The sequence below is a fragment of the Elephantulus edwardii genome, unplaced genomic scaffold (genome assembly GCF_000299155.1).
Source record: "Elephantulus edwardii isolate Elephantulus edwardi_28Jun2011 unplaced genomic scaffold, EleEdw1.0 scaffold00453, whole genome shotgun sequence".
NCBI lineage: Eukaryota > Metazoa > Chordata > Mammalia > Macroscelidea > Macroscelididae > Elephantulus > Elephantulus edwardii.
In genome coordinates, this window is record NW_006400203.1 from 245,932 (window position 1) to 252,347 (window position 6,416).

Here is a 6,416-nt window from a genome sequence, read left to right on the forward strand (position 1 = left end):
AATTGGGATGGGAGTGTCAGAGACAGTGCGATTGGCACAGGACAGAGCGGAGTTTAGGGCTGTTGTACATAGGGTCGCTATGAGTCGCAGGCGACTCGATGGCACATAACAACAACAACAACAATGTGCCTTGGAGTCAACTAGGACTCATAGCGACCATATGAGCATTAGTTCTGAACCCTGCCATCTCTCAAGCCAATCTTACTTGTCTGGCCACATTGCCACAGTCACTGTGTCAGTCCATCTCATCCAGTGTGGAAAGCTGAGTATAAAATTTAATAATAAACCAAATGCTGTATCAGGATATAAGGAAGGTGTAACACAAGCTGGAATTCACCCTGAGGCACTAAGGCATTCTTTAGTTGTATTTACTGAATCCCTCCCTCCTGAGATTGTTGTTGTTGTTGAGTCGCTTGCAACTCATAGTGACCCTATATACAACAGCTCTAAACTCTGCTTTATCCTGTGCCAATTGCACTGCCAACGACACACCCATTCCGAATACCCCAGTCACTGTATCAATCCACTTCATAGATGGTCTTCCTCTCTTGCACCATCCCTCCACGCTCATAAGCATGATGTCACTCTACAAAGACCTGTCCCTCCTTACAACATGTCCAAAGTATGTCAGATAAAGCCCCAGAATCCTTGCCTCCAAGGAGCAGCTTGGTTTAACCCTCTCTAGGGTGAATCTGTTTTCTTGGCAATCTATGGTACCCTCAAAACTCTTCTGCAGCACCACAGCTGAAAGGCATCAATTCTCCTTCTATCCTTCCTAGTCATTTTCCAACTCTCTGATGCATAACAAGTGATTGCAATGACCATAGCCTGTATCAGATGCACCTTGGTCTCCAGAGTGACACCATTGCTCTTCAGTACCCTGAAGAGGTCCCTAACAGTCGACTTTCCCATTGAAATACTTTTTTTTTTTATTTCCTGGCTACTGGTGCCAAGAGAGTTGACCATGGAGCCAAGGAGACTAAAGTTGTTAACCATCTCAATCTCTTCACCATCCATCCTGATGCCGCCAATTGGTCCAGCGGTGAGAATCTTTGTCTTCTTGATGTTGAGACTCAAACCATATTGGAGGCTACAATCCTTGACCTGCAACAAGCACTTCATGTCCTCCTCAGTTTCAGCAAGCAGGGTTGTGTCATGTGCATAATACAGATTGTTAGTAGATCTTCCACCAATCCTGATGCCACACTTCTCCTCATAGAGCCCAGCCTCTTGGATAATCGGTTCTGCATACAGGCTGAAAAGGTATGGAGATAGGACACATCCCTGGCATACACCCTTCCCAATTTTGAACCTGCAGTGTTTCCCTGCTCTGTTCTGACAACTGCCTCTTGGTCCAAGTATAGGTTTCACATTAGCACGATCAAGTGTTCCGGGATTCCCATTCTTCTCAGAGTCGGCCACAGTTTGTTATGATCCACACAGTAAAATGCCTTTGCATAATCAATGAAACACAGATAGACATTCTTCTGGCATTCCCTGCTTTCAGCCAAGATCCATCTAACATCAGCAACAATATCCCTAGTACCACGACCCCTTCTAAACCCAGCCTGGACTTCCGGCAGTTCTCTGCTGATGTGCTGTTCCAATCATTTTTGGATAATCTTCAGCAGAATCTTGCTTGCATGTGAAATCAATGATACTGTTCCATAGTTTTCACACTCTGTTGGGTCACCCTTCTTTGAAATGGGAACAAATATAGATCTCTTCCAGTCGGTTGGGCAAGAAGTGGTTGTTCTCCAGATTTCTTGGCACAACTTGGTGAGCGCATAGCATAAGGTAAACAATAGAGAAGAACTCTGCCTTGTATGCAAAAGACTTCCTCGTGATCCTTTGTTTTTATTTTCTACTCCCTTGTGATTATCCTTTGTTTACCTTCCTGATGATTTTCAATAAATACACAGAAAGGCAAGGGCTGGGCACTTCAGTCATCAGGACTGCTGGCCTCCTGTCTTTACTCTCTCTTATCTCATTCTTGGTTGTCTGTCTCATTATTACTTTACCCTTGATCTGCAACAATTCAGGGTCTTCCTCTACTGTCCTGACATAATATCCTTCTCCTGGCAACATGCTGAAACATTTGAGACAGAGCTTCATTATCCTGGCTGCCAATGATCTTCACAATTCTTGCCTCACCCTCTCCAGGACATACCTGTTTGTTCTCTTGGAAGTCTGTGGTATGTTCTGTAGTCTTTTCCAGTCTATATCAAAGGCATTGATTCTTCTTCTGTCAGCCATAGTCATTGTCCACCTCTCAAATACATAGCAAGTAATTGTGAAGATCATGGCTTCGATTAGGTGCACCCTAGATTTACATCACTGCTTCTTAGCCCTCTGACAAGGTCTCTGACAGCAGACTTTCTCAGTGCAATTTGTCTCTTGATTTCCTGGCTGTGGTGCCAAGATTGTTGATTGTGGACCCAAGCAAGATTAAATTGTTAACAGCTTCAGTCTATATCTATCATTATGCTGCCATTTGGCTCAGTGGTGAGAATCTTTGTACTCTTGATGTTGAGGGGCAATCCTTATTGAAGACTGCAATCCTTGTCCTTCAGCAAACAATTCGATAAAAATAATGCCCTAAAATATAATACTTTTAGACTATTCTCTCTCCCATAGACTTCAATGCCGTGACGATTTATCAACAACCTGCGTTATGCGGATGACACAACCCTGCTTGCTGAAACTGAGGAGGACCTGAAGTGCCTGCTGCAGAGTGTCAAGGACTGCAGCCTACAATATGGATTGAGGCTCAATGCCAAGAAGACAAAGATTCTCACCACTGGACCAATTGGCAGCATCAGGATGGATGGCGAAGAGATTGAGATTGTACACAGCTTTAGTTTGCTTGGCTCCATAGTCAACAGTCTTGGCACCAGCAGCCAGGAAATTAAAAGGCGCATTGCCATGGGAAAGTCTGCTGTTAGGGACCTCTCCAAAGTACTGAAGAGCAATGGTGTCTCCCTGGAGACTAAGGTGCATCTGATACAGACCATGGTCTTCGCAATCACTTGTTACGCATCAGACAGTTGGACAATGACCAAGGAGGATAGAAGGAGAATTGATGCCTTTGAGCTGTGGTGCTGGAGAAGAGTATTGAGAATACCATGGAGTGCTAGGAAAACAAACAGATTTGTCCTGGAAAGGGTTAAACCGGGTGGCTCCTTGGAGGCAAGGATTCTGAGGCTCCGTCTAACATACTTTGGACATGTTGTGAGGAGATACCGGTCCTTGGAGAAGGACATCATGCTTGGGAGGGTGGAGGGACAGCGCAGGAGTGGAAGGCCCTCTATGAGGTGGATTGATTCAGTGACTGGGATAATCAGGATGGGAGTGTCCGAGACCGTGCGATTGGCACAGGACAGAGCAGAGTTTAGGGCTGTTGTACATAGGGTCACTATGGGTCGCAAGCTACTCGAAGGCACATAACAACAACAACAACATTGCCACCTGCGGCTTGAATTTGTTTTTCAACTCCTTCAGCTAAGTAAACGCTGAGCATTTTCAGCGCTTTTGATTTTCTGACTGCGCATTTCATTATAGTATCTTGCTTTGTCGTCCCGAGCTGCCTTTTGAAATTTTTTGATCAGCTCTTTGATTTCTTGGTTTCTTCCTTTAGTTTTGGCTTCTCGGCACTCTAATGCAATATTCAGATTCTCATCTGACATCCATCTTGGTCTTTTCTTCTTCAACCTCTGTAATGATCTTTTGCAATCTTCATGGATGATTTTCTTGATATCCTCCCAGAGCTCATTTGATCTATGCTCATTGATGCTCAAGGCCTCAAACCTGTTCCTGAGATGGTTTTGAAATTCGACTGGGACAGAGTTAAGGTAAAATTTTGGTTGCCATGGATTTTATTTTCTTCAACTTTAGCTTGAACTTGCATATGAGTAGTTGGTGGTCTGTCCCACAACCAACACCTGGCCTGGTTTTCACAGCTGACATTAAGCTTCTCCGGCAAGTCTTTCCACAAATGTAATCTATTTGATTCTTATGCATACCATCAAGTGAAATCCATGTATATAGCCTGCATTTATGTTTCTTATAAAAGGTATTTGCAATAAATAAATCATTGAATATGCAGAACTCTTTCATTCTATCTCCAGCCTCATTTCTCTCACTGAGTCCATGTTTTCCAGGTACTGATCCTTCTTCCCTCTTCCCCTTTTGTGTTCCAGTCACCCATTATTATCAATGCATCTTGATTGCATGTTTGATCAATTTCTGATTGCAATGTTTGGTAGAAATCTTCCATTTCCTCCTCTTTGGCTCTAGTTGTTGGTGCATATATTTGAATGATAGTGGTATTCACTGGGTTTCCTTGTATGCGTATGGATATTATCCTGTTGCTCACCACATTGTGTTTCTGGATGGGTCTAGAAATTACTTTTTTTTTTTAGAAATTACTTTTTTAATTATGAAACCAACCCATCTAAGACTGAGAATTCTAAAATTCTTTAATGATCAGTTCAGCACCTTGGGATCTATGCTCACAGATGTGCTATTTGTAATGTTAATTGGTAATATAGGTGCCCTAGGCTGCATGGAGAGATTAGGACTTCGGGTTGCTTTATGATATCCTGAAGGACTTCCAGTTGCTTTATGATGTAATGATGGAGCTGAAATGAAATGCTCACTATATTCTGTTGTACTTACTGTGATGATGTTACATTCTATTCTTCCATTGAACTAAAGTGGGTTGGACACAGGAGATCTAACAAGTGTGTCTGATTCAGCTCAATGAGTTATCTTTAAAGATGAACAAAACATTGGCATCTTGAAGTGCATTAGAACTGAAGAGGGTTAAGTTTGGGTAACAGTATGGCAGAAGAGGCTGCACTGTCTGTCAGAAGCTGTCCTTAATTTACAGGATTTGAGATATTTTGGTTCTAGAAAACCTGAGGCTCCAGAGAAATTATCCTTCAGATTATCTTTCTTGGTGCACTTTTTGCTAGTTGAGAGGGCTTAGCATGCTGTATAAGAGGTTATCAAGTAGCACACACTGGGACCTTTACAAAATGGCAGTATCCCATGTTTCAATGTTCCCTTCTAGTATCTTCTTGTGAACACATAGCATGAAGATATATATAGCAGTGAGTATGTATTTTCCCATTGCAGTACTGCATATTACAGCAAAAGGTGGGACTTCTCACCATGAACATCTTCAGAGGGTCGTTGTCGTTGTTGTTGTGTACCATAGTGTCAGAACTGACCCATAGCTGACCCTCCAGTAGGTTTTCAGAGGCAATTAATCACATGGGAGGAGATTGCCCATCCTTTTCCTGAGGAGCAGCTGCTGACTTCAAACCACGTGTCTTTGGGATTGCAGTGCAGCTTCTCGCCACTAGGCTAGATACACAAATAATAGGGCTCTTGTGTGAAGGAAAAATTTACATAGCGTAAGAAATACTTATGATACAATTGTGAATATTAAAAAATGAAGAGATAAGTTTATAGACACCTAAAATATATTTTTTAAATTTTAAATTTTCCCCCCGTGCAAAAGTTTTAATCTGTATTGAAGATATTGTACAAAAAAAATGTGCAAAGACAAGGAATATCAAAGTAACTTATAACAAATTTTAAAAACCCTTCACATATTAAAATTGGAAAGATAAAAATATGATTTCAATGTTTGTCTTTATGAGTTGGATAAGAAAATAGTTCCCACATTAAATTAATTATTCTCGTTTATAAAAATTCCTAGCACAAGAATGGAAATATTCAATTGCTTGTAAATAGACAGCTACTCAAAAGTTTCTTTTGGATATTCTTTGGTGTTCGTAAAACTGCATATGTATTCACTTACTGCACCTCCTTTTCAAACTACATATTCAGTTTAAATTAGAAATAAAACAATATAAAATTGTATCTGTGTACAGAAAGCAGTTCTAGAGTATTTTTATTTCATTTGCTTAAATGTTTATGGATAATTTCATTTATTAAATATTAAGATAATTAACTATTCTTTGTTATTTATTGTGTGTTCCAGAAGTGTTTTTTTTAAATCTCTGAAATACAAAAATCCCCAAAATACTTCCACTGATAGAAGATTAAATTCTAACTTCACAATTTATGATTTTTCAACTGGCTCTGCAATATATGGAACAAAAGAAAACAATGAAAAGTTTAGCACTGCAAAATTTACAGCTTGGTAAGCAGTTTGGGATATAAAACATGAAATAAGTCTTCAATGGAGGAGGGCAAAGAATGAATAGTATGAATACATCTTAGTAAAAATTCTTTACCCTAATAAAGAATTCATTTGTAAAATATTATCCAAAATAGAAAATTTATTTTACAGAGTGATTGGTTTTATAATGCATCAAAAACTGTAATGCTATACTTCCCTGTACTCATAGCTTGTCTCATAGCAGTGGTTGAGGTTTCTCCCA